This window comes from Oncorhynchus keta, chromosome 4 (genome assembly GCF_023373465.1).
Source record: "Oncorhynchus keta strain PuntledgeMale-10-30-2019 chromosome 4, Oket_V2, whole genome shotgun sequence".
NCBI lineage: Eukaryota > Metazoa > Chordata > Actinopteri > Salmoniformes > Salmonidae > Oncorhynchus > Oncorhynchus keta.
The window spans coordinates 2,446,718-2,470,503 of NC_068424.1; the positions used below are offsets into that span (position 1 = coordinate 2,446,718).

At 44.4% G+C, this 23,786-nt stretch overlaps 1 long non-coding RNA gene across 1 annotated transcript; it reads right to left on the minus strand.

The window, feature by feature from the left end:
- Nucleotides 1-2,224: 2,224 nt before the first annotated feature.
- Nucleotides 2,225-21,599, minus strand: LOC127916521 (uncharacterized). The gene is made up of 2 exons (XR_008095143.1): nt 21,159-21,599; nt 2,225-2,920 (listed from the first exon to the last, which is right to left on the minus strand). It is a non-coding gene; the product is annotated as an uncharacterized LOC127916521 (long non-coding RNA).
- Nucleotides 21,600-23,786: the final 2,187 nt, after the last annotated feature.

Here is a 23,786-nt window from a genome sequence, read left to right on the forward strand (position 1 = left end):
GTACACAGAAAATACCCGAGCTCTGAAGCAAGCTTCCAGAAAATTGGAACGGAAATGGCGCCACACCAAACTGGAAGTCTTCCGACTAGCTTGGAAGGACGGTACCCTGCAGTACCGAAGAGCCCTTACTGCTGCTCGATCGTCCTATTTTTCTAACTTAATTGAGGAAAATAAGAACAATCCGAAATTCCTTTTTGATACTGTGGCAAAGCTAACTAAAAAGCAGCATTCCCCAAGAGAGGATGACTTTCACTTTAGCAGTGATAAATTCATGAACTTCTTTGAGGAAAAGATTATGATTATTAGAAAGCAAATTACGGACTCCTCTTTAAACCTGCGTATTCCTCCAAACCTCAGTTGTCCTGAGTCTGCACAACTCTGCCAGGACCTAGGATCAAGAGAGACGCTCAAGTGTTTTAGTACTATATCTCTTGACACAATGATGAAAATAATCATGGCCTCTAAACCTTCAAGCTGTATACTGGACCCTATTCCAACTAAACTACTGAAAGAGCTGCTTCCTGTGCTTGGCCCTCCTATGTTGAACATAATAAACGGCTCTCTATCCACTGGATGTGTACCAAACTCACTAAAAGTGGCAGTAATAAAGCCTCTCTTGAAAAAGCCAAACCTTGACCCAGAAAATATAAAAAACTATCGGCCTATATCGAATCTTCCATTCCTCTCAAAGATTTTAGAGAAGGCTGTTGCGCAGCAACTCACTGCCTTCCTGAAGACAAACAATGTATACGAAATGCTTCAGTCTGGTTTTAGACCCCATCATAGCACTGAGACGGCACTTGTGAAGGTGGTAAATGACATTTTAATGGCATCGGACCGAGGCTCTGCATCTGTCCTCGTGCTCCTAGACCTTAGTGCTGCTTTTGATACCATCGATCACCACATTCTTTTGGAGAGATTGGAAACCCAAATTGGTCTACACGGACATGTTCTGGCCTGGTTTAGGTCTTATCTGTCGGAAAGATATCAGTTTGTCTCTGTGAATGGTTTGTCCTCTGACAAATCAACTGTACATTTCGGTGTTCCTCAAGGTTCTGTTTTAGGACCACTATTGTTTTCACTATATATTTTACCTCTTGGGGATGTTATTCGAAAACATAATGTAAACTTTCACTGCTATGCGGATGACACACAGCTGTACATTTCAATGAAACATGGTGAAGCCCCAAAATTGCCCTCGCTAGAAGCATGTGTTTCAGACATAAGGAAGTGGATGGCTGCAAACTTTCTACTATTAAACTCGGACAAAACAGAGATGCTTGTTCTAGGTCCCAAGAAACAAAGAGATCTTCTGTTGAATCTGACAATTAATCTTAATGGTTGTACAGTCGTCTCAAATAAAACTGTGAAGGACCTCGGCGTTACTCTGGACCCTGATCTCTCTTTTGAAGAACATATCAAGACCATTTCGAGGACAGCTTTTTCCATCTACGTAACATTGCAAAAATCAGAAACTTTCTGTCCAAAATGATGCAGAAAAATTAATCCATGCTTTTGTCACTTCTAGGTTAGACTACTGCAATGCTCTATTTTCCGGCTACCCGGATAAAGCACTAAATAAACTTCAGTTAGTGCTAAATACGGCTGCTAGAATCCTGACTAGAACCAAAAAATTTGATCATATTACTCCAGTGCTAGCCTCTCTACACTGGCTTCCTGTCAAAGCAAGGGCTGATTTCAAGGTTTTACTGCTAACCTACAAAGCATTACATGGGCTTGCTCCTACCTACCTCTCTGATTTGGTCCTGCCGTACATACCTACACGTACGCTACGGTCACAAGACGCAGGCCTCCTAATTGTCCCTAGAATTTCTAAGCAAACAGCTGGAGGCAGGGCTTTCTCCTATAGAGCTCCATTTTTATGGAACGGTCTGCCTACCCATGTCAGAGACGCAAACTCGGTCTCAACCTTTAAGTCTTTACTGAAGACTCATCTCTTCAGTGGGTCATATGATGAGTGTAGTCTGGCCCAGGAGTGGGAAGGTGAACGGAAGGCTCTGGAGCAACGAACCGCCCTTGCTGTCTCTGCCTGGCCGGTTCCCCTCTTTCCACTGGGATTCTCTGCCTCTAACCCTGTTACGGGGCTGAGTCACTGGCTTGCTGGGGCTCTCTCGTGCCGTCCCTGGGGGGGTGCGTCACCTGGGTGGGTTGATTCACTGTTGTGGTCGGCCTGTCTGGGTTGCCCCCTTGGGTTGTACCGTGGCGGAGATCTTTGTGGGCTATACTCGGCCTTGTCTCAGGATGGTGAGTTGGTGGTTGAAGATATCCCTCTAGTGGTGTGGGGGCTGTGCTTTGGCAAAGTGGGTGGGGTTATATCCTTCCTGTTTGGCCCTGTCCGGGGGTGTCCTCGGATGGGGCCACAGTGTCTCCTGACCCCTCCTGTCTCAGCCTCCAGTATTTATGCTGCAGTAGTTTATGTGTCGGGGGGCTAGGGTCAGTTTGTTATATCTGGAGTACTTCTCCTGTCCTATTCGGTGTCCTGTGTGAATCTAAGTGTGCGTTCTCTAATTCTCTCCTTCTCTCTTTCTTTCTCTCTCTCTCGGAGGACCTGAGCCCTAGGACCATGCCCCAGGACTACCTGACATGATGACTCCTTGCTGTCCCCAGTCCACCTGGCCATGCTGCTGCTCCAGTTTCAACTGGCCTGGGCCCTAGGACCATGTCCCAGGACTACCTGACATGAGGACTCCTTGCTGTCCCCAGTCCACCTGGCCATGCTCCTGCTCCAGTTTCAACTGTTCTGCCTTACTATTATTCAACCATGCTGGGTCATTTATGAACATTTGAACATCTTGGCCACGTTCTGTTATAATCTCCACCCGGCACAGCCAAAAGAGGACTGGCCACCCCACATATGCTCTCTCTAATTCTCTCTTTCTTTCTCTCTCTCTCGGAGGACCTGAGCCCTAGGACAGTGCCCCAGGACTACCTGACATGATGGCTCCTTGCTGTCCCCATTCCACCTGACTGCTGCTGCTCCAGTTTCAACTGTTCTGCCTTATTATTATTCGACCATGCTGGTCATTTATGAACATTTGAACATCTTGGTCATGTTCTGTTATAATCTCTACCCGGCACAGCCAGAAGAGGACTGGCCACCCCACATAGCCCGGTTCCTCTCTAGGTTTCTTCCTAGGTTTTGGCCTTTCTAGGGAGTTTTTCCTAGCCACCGTGTTTTTACACCTGCATTGTTTGCTGTTTGGGGTTTTAGGCTGGGTTTCTGTACAGCACTTTGAGATATCAGCTGATGTACGAAGGGCTATATAAATACATTTGATTTGATTTGATTTGATTTAGACTACCTACCTCCTCTACACTCTAACCACTAGTCTACCTGCCTCCTCTACACTCTAACCACTAGGCTACCTGCCTCCTCTACACTCTAACCACTAGGCTACCTGCCTCCTCTACACTCTAACCACTAGGCTACCTGCCTCCTCTACACTCTAACCACTAGGCTACCTGCCTCCTCTACACTAACCACTAGACTACCTGCCTCCTCTACACTCTAACCACTAGGCTACCTGCCTCCTCTACACTCTAACCACTAGGCTACCTGCCACTTCTACACTCTAACCACTAGTCTACCTGCCTCCTCTATACTCTAACCAGTAGTCTACCTGCCGCCCCTCCACTCTAACCACTAGGCTACCTGCCACCTCTACACTCTAAGCACTAGGCTACCTGCCTCCTCTACACTCTAAGCACTAGGCTACCTGCCACCTCTACACTCTAACCACTAGGCTACCTGCCACCTCTACACTCTAAGCACTAGGCTACCTGCCTCCTCTACACTCTAAGCACTAGTCTACCTGCCTCCTCTACACTCTAACCACTAGGCTACCTGCCTCCTCTACACTCTAACCACTAGTCTACCTGCCTCCTCTACACTCTAAGCACTAGGCTACCTGCCTCCTCTATACTCTAACCACTAGGCTACCTGCCTCCTCTACACTCTAACCACTAGGCTACCTGCCTCCTCTACACTCTAACCACTAGGCTACCTGCCTCCTCTACACTCTAACCACTAGGCTACCTGCCTCCTCTACACTCTAACCACTAGGCTACCTGCCTCCTCTACACTCTAACCACTAGGCTACCTGCCTCCTCTACACTCTAACCACTAGGCTACCTGCCTCCTCTTCTTCCTAGTTTGTCTCCTGGGTAGTTATTGAGTCATAGTGATGTTTTTCCTAGTTTGTCTCCTGGGTAGTTATTGAGTCATAGTGTTGTTTTTCCTAGTTTGTCTCCTGGGTAGTTATTGAGTCATAGTGATGTTTTTCCTAGTTTGTCTCCTGGGTAGTTATTGAGTCATAGTGTTGTTTTTCCTAGTTTGTCTCCTGGGTAGTTATTGAGTCATAGTGTTGTTTTTCCTAGTTTGTCTCCTGGGTAGTTATTGAGTCATAGTGATGTTTTCCTAGTTTGTCTCCTGGGTAGTTATTGAGTCATAGTGTTGTTTTTCCTAGTTTGTCTCCTGGGTAGTTATTGAGTCATAGTGATGTTTTTCCTAGTTTGTCTCCTGGGTAGTTATTGAGTCATAGTGTTGTCTTTCCTAGTTTGTCTCCTGGGTAGTTATTGAGTCATAGTGTTGTCTTTCCTAGTTTGTCTCCTGGGTAGTTATTGAGTTATAGTGATGTTTTTCCTAGTTTGTCTCCTGGGTAGTTATTGAGTCATAGTGTTGTCTTTCCTAGTTTGTCTCCTGGGTAGTTATTGAGTCATAGTGTTGTCTTTCCTAGTTTGTCTCCTGGGTAGTTATTGAGTCATAGTGTTGTTTTTCAGTTTTACTTTGTATCTACTTTTGAACCTGCTCCAGTAAAGTATTTATTTTTGCTCTCAACACCTGGTTCCTCGTCTGGATCTCGTCTCTGCTCACAGGTCCAACCTAACCACATCAAAGAGAGAGACGAGAGAGAATATACATTATGTTTATGTCTGCCAGTTCTCTCATTTTCCTGTTTCAGAGGTACTCAACCACTTTCCATTACAATGGAGGGAAACGGTGACAAACTAATGATTCACCTGCCTGACAGTCTATGTCACCAGGATCTTTTTCTAATTCCTGTCTGTGTATTTGATAAAGGTTTCCTGTCTGTGTATATGATAAAGGTTTCCTGTCTGTGTATTTGATAAAGGTTTCCCTGTCTGTGTATTTGATAAAGGTTTCCTGTCTGTGTATATGATAAAGGTTTCCTGTCTGTGTATATGATAAAGGTTTCCTGTCTGTGTCTTTGATAAAGGTTTCCTGTCTGTGTATATGATAAAGGTTTCCTGTCTGTGTATATGATAAAGGTTTCCTGTCTGTGTATATGATAAAGGTTTCCTGTCTGTGTATATGATAAAGGTTTCCTGTCTGTGTATATGATAAAGGTTTCCTGTCTGTGTATATGATAAAGGTTTCCTGTCTGTGTATATGATAAAGGTTTCCTGTCTGTGTATATGATAAAGGTTTCCTGTCTGTGTATATGATAAAGGTTCCCTGTCTGTGTATATGATAAAGGTTTCCTGTCTGTGTATATGATAAAGGTTTCCTGTCTGTGTATATGATAAAGGTTCCCTGTCTGTGTATATGATAAAGGTTTCCTGTCTGTGTATATGATAAAGGTTTCCTGTCTGTGTTTTTGATAAAGGTTTCCTGTCTGTGTATTTGATAAAGGTTTCCTGTCTGTGTATATGATAAAGGTTTCCTGTCTGTGTATATGATAAAGGTTTCCTGTCTGTGTATATGATAAAGGTTTCCTGTCTGTGTATATGATAAAGGTTCCCTGTCTGTGTATATGATAAAGGTTTCCTGTCTGTGTATATGATAAAGGTTTCCTGTCTGTGTATATGATAAAGGTTCCCTGTCTGTGTATATGATAAAGGTTTCCTGTCTGTGTATATGATAAAGGTTTCCTGTCTGTGTATATGATAAAGGTTTCCTGTCTGTGTATATGATAAAGGTTTCCTGTCTGTGTATATGATAAAGGTTTCCTGTCTGTGTATATGATAAAGGTTTCCTGTCTGTGTATATGATAAAGGTTTCCTGTCTGTGTATATGATAAAGGTTTCCTGTCTGTGTATATGATAAAGGTTTCCTGTCTGTGTATATGATAAAGGTTTCCCTGTCTGTGTTTTTGATAAGGTAGAGAGCAGCAGAAACACGTGTGTGTGTGTGTTCAGCACAGCACACCGCTCAGAGCAGACTGGCTGTTAAGTCACCACGCCATGGTGGGAGGGAAGGATATGGAGAGAGAGGTATTGGAGGAGGGAGAAGGAGAGACAGGACAAAGGAGAGAAAAATGCATACCAAATAAGGAAGTCATTACTTCTGCCCTTCACAAGTCTAAGGGACATAAGGGTCAGAATTGGCTTTGGTAGTGGTATAGAAAACACAGTAGGTTTAATTTAATATATACATATTTTTTAAACTCAGTGTACAAACAATGTATTGACTTAGAAATGTGGAGTGAGACGTCCATAGAGAGATAGCTGACGTCCAGTACGACTTCTGATGAAACAGAGAACACCTACAGGACACGAGGTCAGTAAAGGTGCATCAAAGCTGGGACAGAGAGATTGAAAAACAGCTTCTATCTCAAGGCCATTATATCAACCCTCCATTCCTCGGGCTCCCGAGTGTCGCAGCGACCTAAGGCGCTTCATCTCAGTGCTACAGGCGTCACTACAGACTCCTGGTTTGAATCCAGGCTGCATTTCAACCGGCCATAATTGGGATTCCCACAGGGTGGCTCTGTCACGTTCGTGAGGAGAGACGGACGAAGGCGCAGTGGATGTTGAGTTCCACATATTTATTTTAAAGTGAAACATAGCAATAACAAAACAAATAAATCAATGAACTAACAACGAAACGTGACTACGTGGTGCACATGCACAAAACACAAAATAATATCTCACAAACACAGGTGGGAAAAATGCTACCTAAATATGATCCCCAATAAGAGACAACGATTACCAGCTCCCTCTAATTGGGAATCATACACATCACCAACATAGAAAAATAAACTAGAACCCCACATAGAAATAATAAACTAGAATACCCCACCAGTCACACCTACTTCACCATAGAGAAACAAAGGGCGTGACAGGCTCAGCGTTGTTGCCCGGAGTAGGCAGTCATCCTAAATAAGAATTTCTTCTTAAAAAATGACTTGCCTAGTTAAATGAAAATAATCTCAGACACAGAACAGGTAACTCTACCAGGCTAACTCTCCAATCTATTCCCAGCTACCAGGCTGACTTTCCAATCTATTCCCAGCTACCAGGCTAACTCTCCAATCTATTCCCAGCTACCAGGCTGACTTTCCAATCTATTCCCAGCTACCAGGCTGACTTTCCAATCTATTCCCAGCTACCAGGCTGACTTTCCAATCTATTCCCAGCTACCAGGCTGACTCTCCAATCTATTCCCAGCTACCAGGCTGACTTTCCAATCTATTCCCAGCTACCAGGCTAACTCTCCAATCTATTCCCAGCGACCATACGAACTACACGCTAACTTTTTACTTTCGTCACATGGTTACAGACAGAGGGTCATAGTGAACTCACTTCTCCACTTCCTGGTTAATGAGAAGGATACTCTCCCCTCGCCTCCTGTTCTCTCTCAGGACCATCTTTGCTTTTGTTCACCGGTAGTGTTGTTGCGTTAAAGGTGGAATATAAAATAACTTCTCCTGTATCATCGAGTGGCTCACCTCACCTCCTCCGTAAAATACAGCATGAGGAAATGTGACTTATCTCCTGGCTCTTCATGCTCCTTTCAGCTGACTCTCAGAGGGAATGTATCCTAGGCTACATGCTATGCTAGGCTAGGATAGATGGTGCTATGGTGGGCTACACGGTGCTATGCTAGGGTAGATGGTGCTTTGTTAGGCTACATGGTGCTATGCTAGGCTACATGGTGCTATGCTAGGGTAGATGGTGCTATGTTAGGATAGATGGTGCTACGGTAGGCTACATGGTGCTATGCTAGGATAGATGATGCTATGGTAGGCTACATGGTGCTAAGCTAGGGTAGATGGTGCTATGCTAGAATAGATGGTGCTATGGTAGGGTACATGGTGCTATGCTAGGGTAGATGGTGCTATGCTATGGTACATAGTGCTATGGTAGGCTACATGGTGCTATGCTATGGTAGATGATGCTATGGTAGAAGGTTCTATGCTAGGTTGGGTCTGTTAAGTGGTGCCATGTTCACTATGTATCTGACATTCTTTTAGGCTAGGTGCTGCTAGGCTAGGTGCTGCTAGGCTAGGTGCTTCTAGGCTAGGTGCTGCTAGGCTAGGTGCTGCTAGGCTAGATGCTGCTAGGCTAGATGCTGCTAGGCTAGGTGCTGCTAGGCTAGGTGCTTCTAGGCTAGGTGCTTCTAGGCTAGGTGCTGCTAGGCCAGGTGCTTCTAGGCTAGGTGCTTCTAGGCTAGGTGCTGCTAGGCTAGGTGCTTCTAGGCTAGGTGCTTCTAGGCTAGGTGCTGCTAGGCTAGATGCTGCTAGGCTAGGTGCTGCTAGGCTAGGTGCTGCTAGGCTAGGTGCTTCTAGGCTAGGTGCTTCTAGGCTAGATGCTGCTAGGCTAGATGCTGCTAGGCTAGGTGCTGCTAGGCTAGGTGCTGCTAGGCTAGGTGCTTCTAGGCTAGATGCTGCTAGGCTAGATGCTGCTAGGCTAGGTGCTGCTAGGCTAGGTGCTGCTAGGCTAGGTGCTTCTAGGCTAGATGCTGCTAGGCTAGATGCTGCTAGGCTAGGTGCTGCTAGGCTAGGTGCTTCTAGGCTAGGTGCTTCTAGGCTAGGTGCTTCTAGGCTAGGTGCTGCTAGGCTAGATGCTGCTAGGCTAGGTGCTTCTAGGCTAGGTGCTTCTAGGCTAGGTGCTTCTAGGCTAGATGCTGCTAGGCTAGATGCTGCTAGGCTAGGTGCTGCTAGGCTAGGTGCTGCTAGGCTAGGTGCTGCTAGGCTAGATGCTGCTAGGCTAGATGCTGCTAGGCTAGGTTCTGCTAGGCTAGGTGCTAGGTGTATACCAATGACCAACTTCACGTGTTAATATTCAGACCCTAAAGTCATACAGTTTATCAATGTAAACATCAATGAGTTAATTCGTTGCTGACGACGTCTAAAGACCAGCTCAGTCCGTGACATGTCCTTTACCAGCCCTGCAACTGTTTGAGGTGGTCATGACTCATTTGTAGGCTTCAGCACACCTTAAAATCTCTCTGGGATATGTGGGACCTGGCCAAAAGCCAGGGAAAATGCAGAGCTCCAAATTCAAATAAATTGCTATAAAAATCTAACTTTCATGAAATCACACATGCAAGATAGCAAATTGAAGCTGCACTCGTTGTGAATCCAGCCAACATGTCAGATTTCAAAAGGCTTTTGGGCGAAAGCAAACAATGCTATTATCTGAGGATAGCACCTCCGTAAACAAAGATAGAAACCATATTTCAACCCTGGAGGCGCGACACAAAACGCAGAAATAAAATATAAATCATGCCTTACCTTTGACAAGTTTCTTTTGTTGGCACTCCAATATGTCCCACAAACATCACAAATGATCCTTTTGTTCGATCAATTCCGTCAGTATATATCCAAAATGTAAATTTATTTGGCGCGTTTGATCCAGAAAACACTGGTTCCAACTTGACCAACGTCACTACGAAATATCTCAAAATTTACCTGTAAACTTTGCCAAAACATTTCAAACTCCTTTTTTAATACAACTTTAGGTATTTTTTAAATGTAAATAATTGATCAAATTGAAGACGGGATGATCTGTGTTCAATACAGGAGGAAAACAAACTGACGCTACCTTTCTGGTCATGCGCCTCTATCAAACAGTCCACTTCAAGTGACTCTCATTCAAGATGGCCGTACTTCTTCATTACACAAAGGAATAATCTCAACCAATTTCTAAGGACTGGTGTCATCCAGTGGAAGCAGTAGGAACTGTAATGAAATCTCATTGAAAAGACATTGACCTCAAAAAAAAAAAAAAATCTGAATGGTTTGTCCTCGGGGTTTTACCTGCTACATAAGTTTTGTTATACTCACAGACATGATTCAAACTGTTTTAGAAACTTCAGAGTGTTTTCTATCCACATCTACTAATAATATGCATATCTTATATTCTGGGGATGAGTAGCAAGCAGTTGAATTTGGGCACGCTATTTATCCCAAAGTGAAAATGCTGCCCCCTATCCCGAAGAAGTTTTAATGAGTTTTCCACCACAAAGCTGTGCAGTATGCGTAACCTTGGTCATTAACTTGGATTCTGGGCTCTCATCCTGACCTCAACCTCCCCACAGAGCCAGTGACATCTGACGCTTTAGTCGCCATCTCTGCTTCTAAATAAACTCAACAGGATGTCTTTCTTTGAAGGTAGAGCTTGATAACTGTGCCTGGCTGGGGCTCTTTAATGTTAAGGCTTAGAGGGGAAATATGAAAAGAACGCGATTGTCGTTTGAAAAATTTCTAAAGAGGAAAATTGTTAATGACATCAACTTTATGCTGCGGCAAGAAAATAAACCAGCTAAATAAACCACAAACGCCTCACAGAGGAAAGGAAGTCCTATTTTTAATGAGTCATTTCATGTCTACATGCGATTATTCTGGAGTGTGCTTGAAAGTCAAACTTAATTCAACTGTATGATGACGATGAGTTTCATGTAGTCTTTACGTCTTGAATGCAAATAGATTCTCTCTCACAGAATGCAATCAACAAACAGACACTCCTGAACTCTGTTTAAACCAATTATTGCAGTACATATCTTTAATTTAGTGTTACTGCAACTAGACGATTAAGGACTAAACAGGTGGAAAATGTCTGTACCAATTTTTCAGCAAATATTACCAGCTACTGATGTCCCAGAGTAACTAGGTTTCCATCCAATTTGCGACAGATTTTTGATGCGAATAGTCAGCTACCATGGCGCCGGAGGAGAGCTGACGTTTTACGGGCTCCTAACCAATTGTGCTATTTTGTGCATTTTTTGTCTTCATATTATTTGTAACTTAATTTTGTACATAATGTTTCTGCCACCATCGCTTATGACCGAAAAGAGCTTCTGGATATCAGAACAGCGATTACTCATCGTGAACTGGACAAAGATGTTTTTCTTTACTGCTGATACCGCACCCAAATCGAAGAAGAGACACTGATCTAGGGGACCCAGGTCCGGGTGCCTTGTGAGAATTTAACGGCGAGTGGGTAACCCACCTCTACCATCTGTCCTATTTGCAAACTTCCAATCATTGGAGAATAAACTGGATGAGCTCAAATCGAGACTATCCTACCAACGAGACATTAAAAACGGAAATATCTTGTGTTTCACAGAGTCGTGGCTGAATGACGACACAGATAATATGCAAGACAGAACAGCTACCTACCTCGGGTAAGATGAGGGCTGGTGGGCTGTTTCTTTTGTCAATAACAACTGATATACAAGACAGTACAGCAACCTCGGGTTTGACGAAGGCTGATGGGAACACCAAGGTAACCTGCCTAAATGACTACAGATCTGTAGCACTCACGTCTGTAGCCATGAAGTGCTTTGAAAGTCATGGCTCAGATCAACACTAGACCAGGGCTGCCCAACCCTCTTCCTGGAGATCTACTGTCCTGTACGTTTTCAGTCCAACCCTAATTTAGCATATCTGATTCAGCTAGTTAAGGTCTTGTTGAGCAGCTAATTAGTAGAATCAGGTGTGTTAAATTAGGGTTGCACTGAAAACCCACAGGACGGTAGATCTCCAGGAAGAGGGTTGGGCAGCCCTGCCCTAAAACCCACTCCAATTTGCTTACTGCACCAACAGATCCACAGATGATGCAATCTCTATTGCAGTCCACACTGCCCTTTCCCACCTGGACAAAAGGAACACCTACGTGAGAATGCTGTTAATTGACTACAGCTCAGTGTTCAACACCATAGTGTCCTCAAAGCTACGTACCCTGGGACTAAACAACTCCCTCTGCAACTGGATCCTGGACTTCCTGGCGGGCCGTCCCCCTAGGTGGTAAAGGTAGGCAACAACACATCTGCTACGCTGATACTCAAAACTTAGTCCCCTCCTGTACTCCCTGTTCACCCACAACTGTGAGGCCAAGCACGACTCCAACACCATCATTAAGTTTGCCATAGACACAATGGTGGTAGGCCTGACCACCGACAACGATGAGACAGCCTATAGGGAGGAGGTCAGGGACCTGGCTGTATGGTGCTAGGACAAGAGTCTCTCCCTAAACGTGATCAAGACAAAGGACATGATCGTGGACTACAGGAAAACTAGGGCCGAGCATGCTCCCATTCACATCATTGGGGCTGTAGTGGAGCAGGTTGAGAGCTTCAAGTTCCTCGGTATCCACACCACTAACGAACTATCATGGTCAAAACACACAGCCATGAAGAGGGCACGACAATGCCTATTCCCCCTCAGAAGACTGAAAAGATTTGGCATGGGTCCTCAGATCATCACATTTCTACAGCTGCACCATCGAGAGCGGTTGCATCACCACCAGGTATGGCAACTGCTTGACCTCCGACCGCTACAGAGGGTAGTGTGTACAGCCCAGTACATCACTGGGGCCAATCTTCCTGCTATCCAGCAACGATATAGCAGGCGGTGTCAGAGGAGGGCCCTACACTTTGCCAAAGACTTCAGCCACCCTCGTCATCGACTGTTCTCTCTGCTGCCGCACGGCAAGCGCTACAGGAGTGCCAAGTCTAGGTCCAAATGGCTTCTTAACAGCTTCTACCACTAAGTCATAAGACTGCTGAACAATTAATCAAATGACCACCCAGACTATTTACATAGTTTATTACCTATACCTAGTCATTTTACCCCCCTAGTGCTATCACATGTACAGTACCAGTCAAAAGTTTGTAATTCTTCAAGGGTTTTTCTTTCTTTTACTATTTTCTACGTTGTAGAATAAAAGAAGACGTCAAAACAATGAAATTACACATATGCAATCATGTAGTAAACAAAAAAGTGTTTGATTTTAGATTCTTCAATGTAGCCACCCTTTGCCTTGATGACAGCTTTGCACACTCTTGGCATTCTCTCAACCAGCTTCATGAGGTGGAATGCATTTCAATTAACAGGTGTGCCTTGTCTAAAGTTAATTTGAGAAAAGACATTTTACAGACACAGAAATATCCTACCATGTCAAACGAAGAAAATGTCTTTTGACATCTATACAATTTTACCGGCATTTTTTTTCTATTTATTTTACAATTCAACATTTCATGTTTCCATCAGCCGTGATTTATTTAATGAGTCAAGTAATTCATCCTCATTTTAACGGGTTGGATGGAAACGAGGTTAACGGGTTGGATGGAAACGAGGTTAACGGGTTGGATGGAAACGAGGTTAACGGGTTGGATGGAAACGAGGTTAACGGGTTGGATGGAAACGAGGTTAACGGGTTGGATGGAAACGAGGTTAACGGGTTGGATGGAAACGAGGTTAACGGGTTGGATGGAAACGAGGTTAACTGGTTGGATGGAAACGAGGTTAACGGGTTGGATGGAAACGAGGTTAACGGGTTGGATGGAAACGAGGTTAACGGGTTGGATGGAAACGAGGTTAACGGGTTGGATGGAAACGTGGTTAACGGGTTGGATGGAAACGAGGTTAACGGGTTGGATGGAAACGAGGTTAACGGGTTGGATGGAAACGAGGTTAACGGGTTGGATGGAAACGAGGTTAACGGGTTGGATGGAAACGAGGTTAACGGGTTGGATGGAAACGAGGTTAACGAGTTGGATGGAAACAGTGTTTTTGGGTTGGATGGAAACGAGGTTAACGAGTTGGATGGAAACGAGGTTAACGGGTTGGATGGAAACGAGGTTAACGGGTTGGATGGAAACGAGGTTAACGGGTTGGATGGAAACGAGGTTAACGGGTTGGATGGAAACGAGGTTAACGGGTTGGATGGAAACGAGGTTAACGAGTTGGATGGAAACGAGGTTAACGGGTTGGATGGAAACGAGGTTAACGGGTTGGATGGAAACGAGGTTAACGGGTTGGATGGAAACGAGGTTAACGAGTTGGATGGAAACGAGGTTAACGAGTTGGATGGAAACGAGGTTAACGGGTTGGATGGAAACAAGGTTAACGGGTTGGATGGAAACGGCGTTAACGGGTTGGATGGAAACGAGGTTAACGGGTTGGATGGAAACGAGGTTAACCGGTTGGATGGAAGCGAGGTTAACGAGTTTGATGGAAACGAGGTTAACGGGTTGGATGGAAACAAGGTTAACTGGTTGGATGGAAACCGTGTTAACGGGTTGGATGGAAACGAGGTTAACGAGTTTGATGGAAACGAGGTTAACGGGTTGGATGGAAACCGTGTTAACGGGTTGGATGGAAACGAGGTTAACGGGTTGGATGGAAACGACGTTAACGAGTTGGATGGAAACGAGGTTAACGGGTTGGATGGAAACGAGGTTAACGGGTTGGATGGAAACGAGGTTAACGAGTTGGATGGAAACGAGGTTAACGAGTTGGATGGAAACGAGGTTAACGAGTTGGATGGAAACGGGGTTAACGGGTTGGATGGAAACGAGGTTAACGGGTTGGATGGAAACGAGGTTAACGGGTTGGATGGAAACGAGGTTAACGGGTTGGATGGAAACGAGGTTAACGGGTTGGATGGAAACGAGGTTAACGGGTTGGATGGAAACGACGTTAACGAGTTGGATGGAAACGAGGTTAACGGGTTGGATGGAAACGAGGTTAACGGGTTGGATGGAAACGAGGTTAACGAGTTGGATGGAAACGAGGTTAACGAGTTGGATGGAAACGAGGTTAACGAGTTGGATGGAAACGAGGTTAACGGGTTGGATGGAAACGAGGTTAACGAGTTGGATGGAAACGAGGTTAACGAGTTGGATGGAAACGGTGTTAACGGGTTGGATGGAAACGAGGTTAACGGGTTGGATGGAAACGGTGTTAACGGGTTGGATGGAAACGAAGTTAACGGGTTGGATGGAAACGAAGTTAACGGGTTGGATGGAAACGAGGTTAACGGGTTGGATGGAAACGAGGTTAACGGGTTGGATGGAAACGAGGTTAACGGGTTGGATGGAAACAAGGTTAACGGGTTGGATGGAAAAGAGGTTAACGGGTTGGATGGAAACGTGGTTAACGGGTTGGATGGAAACGGTGTTAACGGGTTGGATGGAAGCGAAGTTAACGGGTTGGATGGAAACGAAGTTAACGGGTTGGATGGAAACGAGGTTAACGGGTTGGATGGAAACGAGGTTAACGGGTTGGATGGAAACGAGGTTAACGGGTTGGATGGAAACGAGGTTAACGGGTTGGATGGAAACGAGGTTAACGGGTTGGATGGAAACAAGGTTAACGGGTTGGATGGAAAAGAGGTTAACGGGTTGGATGGAAACGAGGTTAACGGGTTGGATGGAAACGGTGTTAACGGGTTGGATGGAAGCGAAGTTAACGGGTTGGATGGAAACGAGGTTAACGGGTTGGATGGAAACGAGGTTAACGGGTTGGATGGAAACGAGGTTAACGGGTTGGATGGAAACGAGGTTAACGGGTTGGATGGAAACGAGGTTAACGGGTTGGATGGAAACGAGGTTAACGGGTTGGATGGAAACGAGGTTAACGGGTTGGATGGAAACGAGGTTAACGGGTTGGATGGAAAAGAGGTTAACGGGTTGGATGGAAACGGTGTTAACAGGGAAGAGTTTTTCAGTGTTGGAATTGACATCACACAACCAACCTTTTTACGTATTTATTTTTAGCCCCCTTTCTCCCCAATATCATGGTATCCAATTGTTAGTAGTTCCTTCCTGTCTTGTCGCTACAACTCCCGCACAGACTCAGGAGAGGCGAAGGTCGAGAGCCATACGTCCTCTGAAACACATCCCCCCTAAGCCGCACTGCTTCTTATATAAATTAGGGATGTCGAGAATTTAAGCAGCTTTTCGCAGCTTTTTGTTAAAAATCGCGCAACATTTCAGCGCCCTGCTATTCATGCCAGGAATATAGTATATGCATATGATTAGTATGTGTTGATAGAAAACACTCGTCGTTTCTAGAACTGGTTAAATAACGGCTGTGACTATAACAGAACGTGCGTTTCATTGAAAAGTGCAGGAAAATCTGATCACTGAAAATGGAAAACAATATCCATGCGCGACTTCCAGGAATTGTTATAGGTGAACCGGATTAAATAGGGCTGAGGTTGCAGTACCTACTGCTTCCACACGTTGTCTAGAGTCTTGTCATTTGCCTGGGCTTTGTTTCTTGGTCAAACCGAATCAAGGGAACCGATTCCCTCCGGTCTCCGACCGGATGTTCTGGTTGAGATTTCTCTGGACAGTATTTCAATAAGGACACCTATAGAATTGACATCGCCTCGTGATCAATTGTATCACTTATTAACGTGTACTAATACCTAAAGTTGCATTACAAAAGTATTTCTAAGTGTTTTGTGAAAGTTTATTGTCGACTTTTTTAATTTTAAAAAATGACGTTACGTTCTAAAACGCTATTTTTTTCAGTTGTTCACACAGTGTTCATAGATCGATATCTAGGCTATATATGGACCGATTTAATCGAAAAAAGACCCAAAATGATGTTTATGTTAAGAAAGAAGCTCGTCAAAGGTAAAAAATGTTTTATATTTTATTTCTGCGTTCTGAGTAGCCCCCGGCTATCGCAAAATCTGTCGTTATGTGACGGTGCAGTATTTGGGGGATACATGCTATCAGATAATAGCTTCTCATGCTTTCGCCGAAAAGCATTTTACAAATCTGACTCGGTAACTAGATTCACAACGAGTGTAGCTTTAATTCAGTATATTGTATGTGCATTTTAATGAAAGTTTGAGTTTTATCAAAAACTATACGTGGCGTACTTGAAATTTCCGCTGATATATGTTCCCACCACGGACCACTGCCCTAACAATTAACACCACGCGCATCCAACCCGGAAGCCAGCCGCACCAATGTGTCGGAGGAAACACCGTACACCTAGCGACCTGGTCAGCGTGCACTGCGCCCGGCCCGCCACAGGAGTCGCTAGTGCGCGATGAGACATGGATATTCCTGCCGGCCAAACCTCCCTAACCCGGACGACGCTAGGCCAATTGTGCGCCACCCCATGGGCCTCCCTGTCGCGGCCGACTGTGATAGAGCCTTGGCTTGAATCCAGAGTATCTGGTGGCACCACCCGGGAGGCCACACAGGCAAACCTTTTGAATAGAAATCACCCAGGGAGCTCTTTTGTGAAGATCGTTCTTGAAGCTGCCAAAGGTTGTGAGGCAAAAGGCTCTGAAGCTCGTAACTTTAGTACCTAGACGTCAGTAAATGGAGCCCTCACAACACAAAGCCTTCCTCTGGAAATACGTCTGTTTCATCATTCTACCACAACAACCCATTGTCAAAGCGATCTCCCGCTGTTCGAAACTGCCTTTCACACCAACATCACACAGCTCCACCTATCAACAACCGACTCGACAAGACAGCCCCAAAAGTTTATTTTATTTCTTTATTTTCTTCTCCTTCATAGACATCCTCCTCCTAAAGCTCTTCATAAGGGCTTGGTCAGAGTCGTCAGTAGAGATGGTAAACAACAGAGCACATTGGGTTAAAACACAAACTCATATCTCTGTAAGGTTAGTCTCTGTATGGTCATCTCTGAAGTTGTGTTCCGTGCTGGGAGAGAAGCAGTTCTGGTCCGATTGGTAGTTTTCCTTCTGCTACAGTGCACAGCTGCTATTTTAGAGTGGTTGGCTGACTACTCCTACTTTGTAGCTAGTCTACCACTGCTATCCTGATTACTGCCTCTGTGTGTAGGTCTGGGCTGCGTCCTGTTCCCTACGGGTCCTGGTCGAATGCACTTGGTTACACACCCGTTAGACTGATATATCACACAAGATGTTGTCACTGAAAACGCTGTCATCCCATTTCATGAAAAATGATGTATCTCTCCTATTCCGATGTTGTCATCACCTGTCTCTGCCAGTCCTTTCCATGTCACAGTGTCAGAACCAGCCCGGTCGCTCAAGATCCACGGTGAAATTAGACATCTGTACAGGGGCGGCAGGGTACCCTAGTGGCTAGCGCGTTGGACTTGTAACCGAAGGATTTGCAAGTTCAAACCCCCGAGCTGACAAGGTACAAATCTGTCGTTCTGAACAGGCAGTTAACCCACTGTTTCATAGGCCGTCATTGAAAATAAAAATGTGTTTTTAAACTGACTTGCCGAGTTAAATAAAGGTAAAAATGTTAAAAAGCAGGCGGATCACTCAAAACCAGCCTCTAGGGGTAATGGTGATTGTCCATTACAAAAAATGTTTTAATATAATATGTTATTTAATTACAAAGATGGCCTACCCTGGCCAAACCCTAACCCGGAAGATGAGGCCAAACCTACCCTAGCCAAACCCTAACCCGGAAGATGAGGCCAAACCCTAACCCGGAAGATGAGGCCAGTGACGCCTCCAGAACTTAAATGCAGTGCCTTAGACCACTGTGCCACTCAGGAGCCATCAAGTGGACCTGGGTTTTGCTGTGGCGTTGTAGACGGACATTTTCTATACACTGTTGATACATTACATCATCTATACATTATTGGTACATTACATCATTGTACATTATTGGTACTTTACATTATCTACGCATGACATTATCTATACATTATCTGTGCGTTACATCATCTATACATTATTGGTGTATTACATCATTGTACATTATTGCCACATTACATTATCTACACATTATTGGTACATTACAGCATCTATGCATTACATTATCTACACATTATTGGTACATTACATCATCTATACATTACATTTTCTATACACTATTGGTACATTACAACATCTATACATTACATTATCTACACATTATTGGTACATTACAGCATCTATACATTACATTATATATACATTATTGGTACATTACAACATCTATACATTACATTGTCTATACATTATTGGTGTATTACATCATTGTACATTATTGGTACTTTACATTATCTACACATTACATTATATATACATTATCTGTGCGTTACATCATCTACACATTACATTATCTATACATTATTGGTACATTACATTATCAATACATTATCGGTATTATCCATCCGGAGCTATTGTATGGTGGTTTTACCATTCATCTTGGGTCTTGTATCGTTGTCTTCCTCCAAGGTAATGTCCAATCTCTCTACAATACCTTGGAGGACTGCTCACTTTGCACTGTTCCTTTGCTTGTGGGTTGCATTCCATTTGTTCTATCTTCTCTCTATCCAATAACGTCCCCCGTCCTGAGTGACAGCATGTCTCTTGAGTCCATTTGTTGAGTGAGTACCTTATCAGATAAATCCAACTTTGTTGAACAAAACGGGGAATTCCTCCCAGTGTTTCATCTGTATTGTCACATTTAATATGCAACACACTCCTTTGTGTGAATGTTTACTCAAGAATACAATTTAGCTTGTTCAAATCACTCTTCCCTCTATCTAAATGTATTCTTTCATTAGTGGTACTGATGGGGCCTGGCATGTCAGTGGCTCTAGGTTCAAACTGTCAGCCCTCCATTTTGCTTTTGCTGTCTGAGACACTCCCATACCCTCGGCTGCTCTCCTCCTAAAATGTCGGACGAACCCTCTCCGACTGTTCTTCAGTTTTTATGTAGTGTGTGAATCCCATTTGGCCTTCAGGTGTGGCCAGTTTAAGATGATGGCATTTTACATTTGAATGTTCTGGAGCTTATCAGAATATGGTGTGTATTGCAGTGATATGTTGTGTACTGCAGTGATATGTTGTGTACTGCAGTGATATGTTGTGTATTGCAGTGATATGGTGTGTACTGCAGTGATATGTTGTGTATTGCAGTGATATGTTGTGTACTGCAGTGATATGGTGTGTACTGCAGTGATATGTTGTGTATTGCAGTGATATGTTGTGTATTGCAGTGATATGGCGTGTACTGCAGTGATATATTGTGTACTGCAGTGATATGGCGTGTACTGCAGTGATATATTGTGTACTGCAGTGATATGTTGTGTACTGCAGTGATATGTTGTGTACTGCAGTGATATGGTGTGTATTGCAGTGATATGGTGTGTACTGCAGTGATATGGTGTGTATTGCAGTGATATATTGTGTACTGCAGTGATATGTTGTGTACTGCAGTGATATAAATAAACTTCAGTTAGTGCTAAATACGGCTGCTAGAATCCTGACTAGAACCAAAAAATTTGATCATATTACTCCAGTGCTAGCCTCTCTACACTGGCTTCCTGTCAAAGCAAGGGCTGATTTCAAGGTTTTACTGCTAACCTACAAAGCATTACATGGGCTTGCTCCTACCTACCTCTCTGATTTGGTCCTGCCGTACATACCTACACTACGGTCACAAGACGCAGGCCTCCTAATTGTCCCTAGAATTTCTAAGCAAACAGCTGGAGGCAGGGCTTTCTCCTATAGAGCTCCATTTTTATGGAACGGTCTGCCTACCCATGTCAGAGACGCAAACTCGGTCTCAACCTTTAAGTCTTTACTGAAGACTCATCTCTTCAGTGGGTCATATGATTGAGTGTAGTCTGGCCCAGGAGTGGGAAGGTGAACGGAAAGGCTCTGGAGCAACGAACCGCCCTTGCTGTCTCTGCCTGGCCGGTTCCCCTCTTTCCACTGGGATTCTCTGCCTCTAACCCTGTTACGGGGCTGAGTCACTGGCTTGCTGGGGCTCTCTCGTGCCGTCCCTGGGGGATGCGTCACCTGGGTGGGTTGATTCACTGTTGTGGTCGGCCTGTCTGGGTTGCCCCCCCCCCCCTTGGGTTGTACCATGGCGGAGATCTTTGTGGGCTATACTCGGCCTTGTCTCAGGATGGTAAGTTGGTGGTTGAAGATATCCCTCTAGTGGTGTGGGGCTGTGCTTTGGCAAAGTGGGTGGGGTTATATCCTTCCTGTTTGGCCCTGTCCGGGGGTGTCCTCGGATGGGGCCACAGTGTCTCCTGTCTCAGCCTCCAGTATTTATGCTGCAGTAGTTTGTGTCGGGGGGCTAGGGTCAGTTTGTTATATCTGGAGTACTTCTCCTGTCCTATTCGGTGTCCTGTGTGAATCTAAGTGTGCGTTCTCTAATTCTCTCCTTCTCTCTTTCTTTCTCTCTCTCGGAGGACCTGAGCCCTAGGACCATGCCCCAGGACTACCTGACATGATGACTCCTTGCTGTCCCCAGTCCACCTGGCCATGCTGCTGCTCCAGTTTCAACTGGCCTGGGCCCTAGGACCATGTCCCAGGACTACCTGACATGAGGACTCCTTGCTGTCCCCAGTCCACCTGGCCATGCTCCTGCTCCAGTTTCAACTGTTCTGCCTTACTATTATTCAACCATGCTGGTCATTTATGAACATTTGAACATCTTGGCCACGTTCTGTTATAATCTCCACCCGGCACAGCCAGAAGAGGACTGGCCACCCCACATATGCTCTCTCTAATTCTCTCTTTCTTTCTCTCTCTCGGAGGACCTGAGCCCTAGGACCGTGCCCCAGGACTACCTGACACAATGCCCCAGTCCACCTGACTGTGCTGCTGCTCCAGTTTCAACTGTTCTGCCTTATTATTATTCGACCATGCTGGTCATTTATGAACATTTGAACATCTTGGTCATGTTCTGTTATAATCTCTACCCGGCACAGCCAGAAGAGGACTGGCCACCCCACATAGCCCGGTTCCTCTCTAGGTTTCTTCCTAGGTTTTGGCCTTTCTAGGGAGTTTTTCCTAGCCACCGTGCTTTTACACCTGCATTGTTTGCTGTTTGGGGTTTTAGGCTGGGTTTCTGTACAGCACTTTGAGATATCAGCTGATGTACGAAGGGCTATATAAATAAATTTGATTTGATTTGATTTGATATGGTGTGTATTGCAGTGATATGGTGTGTACTGCAGTGATATGTTGTGTACTGCAGTGATATGTTGTGTATTGCAGTGATATGTTGTGTATTGCAGTGATATGTTGTGTACTGCAGTGATATGTTGTGTATTGCAGTGATATGTTGTGTACTGCAGTGATATGTTGTGTATTGCAGTGATATGGTGTGTACTGCAGTGATATGTTGTGTACTGCAGTGATATGTTGTGTACTGCAGTGATATGTTGTGTATTGCAGTGATATGGTGTGTATTGCAGTGATATGGTGTGTACTGCAGTGATATGGTGTGTATTGCAGTGATATGGTGTGTACTGCAGTGCTATGTTGTGTACTGCAGTGATATGGTGTGTACTGCAGTGATATGTTGTGTATTGCAGTGATATGTTGTGTATTGCAGTGATATGGTGTGTACTGCAGTGATATATTGTGTACTGCAGTGATATGGCGTGTACTGCAGTGATATATTGTGTACTGCAGTGATATGTTGTGTACTGCAGTGATATGTTGTGTACTGCAGTGATATGGTGTGTATTGCAGTGATATGGTGTGTATTGCAGTGATATGGTGTGTACTGCAGTGATATGGTGTGTATTGCAGTGCTATGGTGTGTACTGCAGTGATATGGTGTGTATTGCAGTGATATGGTGTGTATTGCAGTGATATGGTGTGTATTGCAGTGATATGTTGTGTACTGCAGTGATATGTTGTGTATTGCAGTGATATGGTGTGTATTGCAGTGATATGGTGTGTATTGCAGTGATATGGTGTGTATTGCAGTGATAGGGTGTGTATTGCAGTGATATGGTGTGTATTGCAGTGATATGGTGTGTATTGCAGTGATATGTTGTGTACTGCAGTTCTTCATAAACATCTGCAAACAGCACCATACCCCTCAGGTGAGGAAACGTAGATTTGGTTTTTCAGATCAACCGTGTCCCATAATACCTTTTTAAGCTCCAGTGACAAAGTGTCCTCACATGTAATGAACGTGTCAGGCCAGCCTTTTTCAGGGCCTCATTTACAGATATGCCTTCCAGGGAACACACTGCAAGATTCAAGAAGAACTCTGCATCAAAAAACAAATTACTCTTTGAATACCCCCCCCCCCCCAACTTGTCTCGAGTGTGTGTATTTCAAGTTGTTTGATTCACTCACATGGCAGATAACAGATGATCTCTGAATTACAAAAACCTCCAAAAAACACCAAAACCCCCCCAAAAACAACACCAAAAATCTTGAGTCAGCTCCTGAGTATATCTCTTGTGAGTCATCTGGAAGTGAGTCAGCTCCTGAGTATATCTCTTGTGAGTCATCTGGAAGTGAGTCAGCTCCTGAGTATATATCTTGTGAGTCATCTGGAAGTGAGTCAGCTCCTGAGTATATATCTTGTGAGTCATCTGGAAGTGAGTCAGCTCCTGAGTATATATCTTGTGAGTCATCTGGAAGTGAGTCAGCTCCTGAGTATATATCTTGTGAGTCATCTGGAAGTGAGTCAGCTACTGAGTATATATCTTGTGAGTCATCTGGAAGTGAGTCAGCTACTGAGTATATATCTTGTGAGTCATCTGGAAGTGAGTCAGCTACTGAGTATATATCTTGTGAGTCATCCCATACGTAGAATGTATGCACACATGACTGTAAGTCGCTTTGGATAAAAGCGTCTGCTAAATGGCATATATTATTATTATATTATCTGGAAGTGAGTCAGCTACTGAGTATATATCTTGTGAGTCATCTGGAAGTGAGTCAGCTCCTGAGTATATATCTTGTGAGTCATCTGGAAGTGAGTCAGCTACTGAGTATATATCTTGTGAGTCATCTGGAAGTGAGTCAGCTCCTGAGTATATATCTTGTGAGTCATCTGGAAGTGAGTCAGC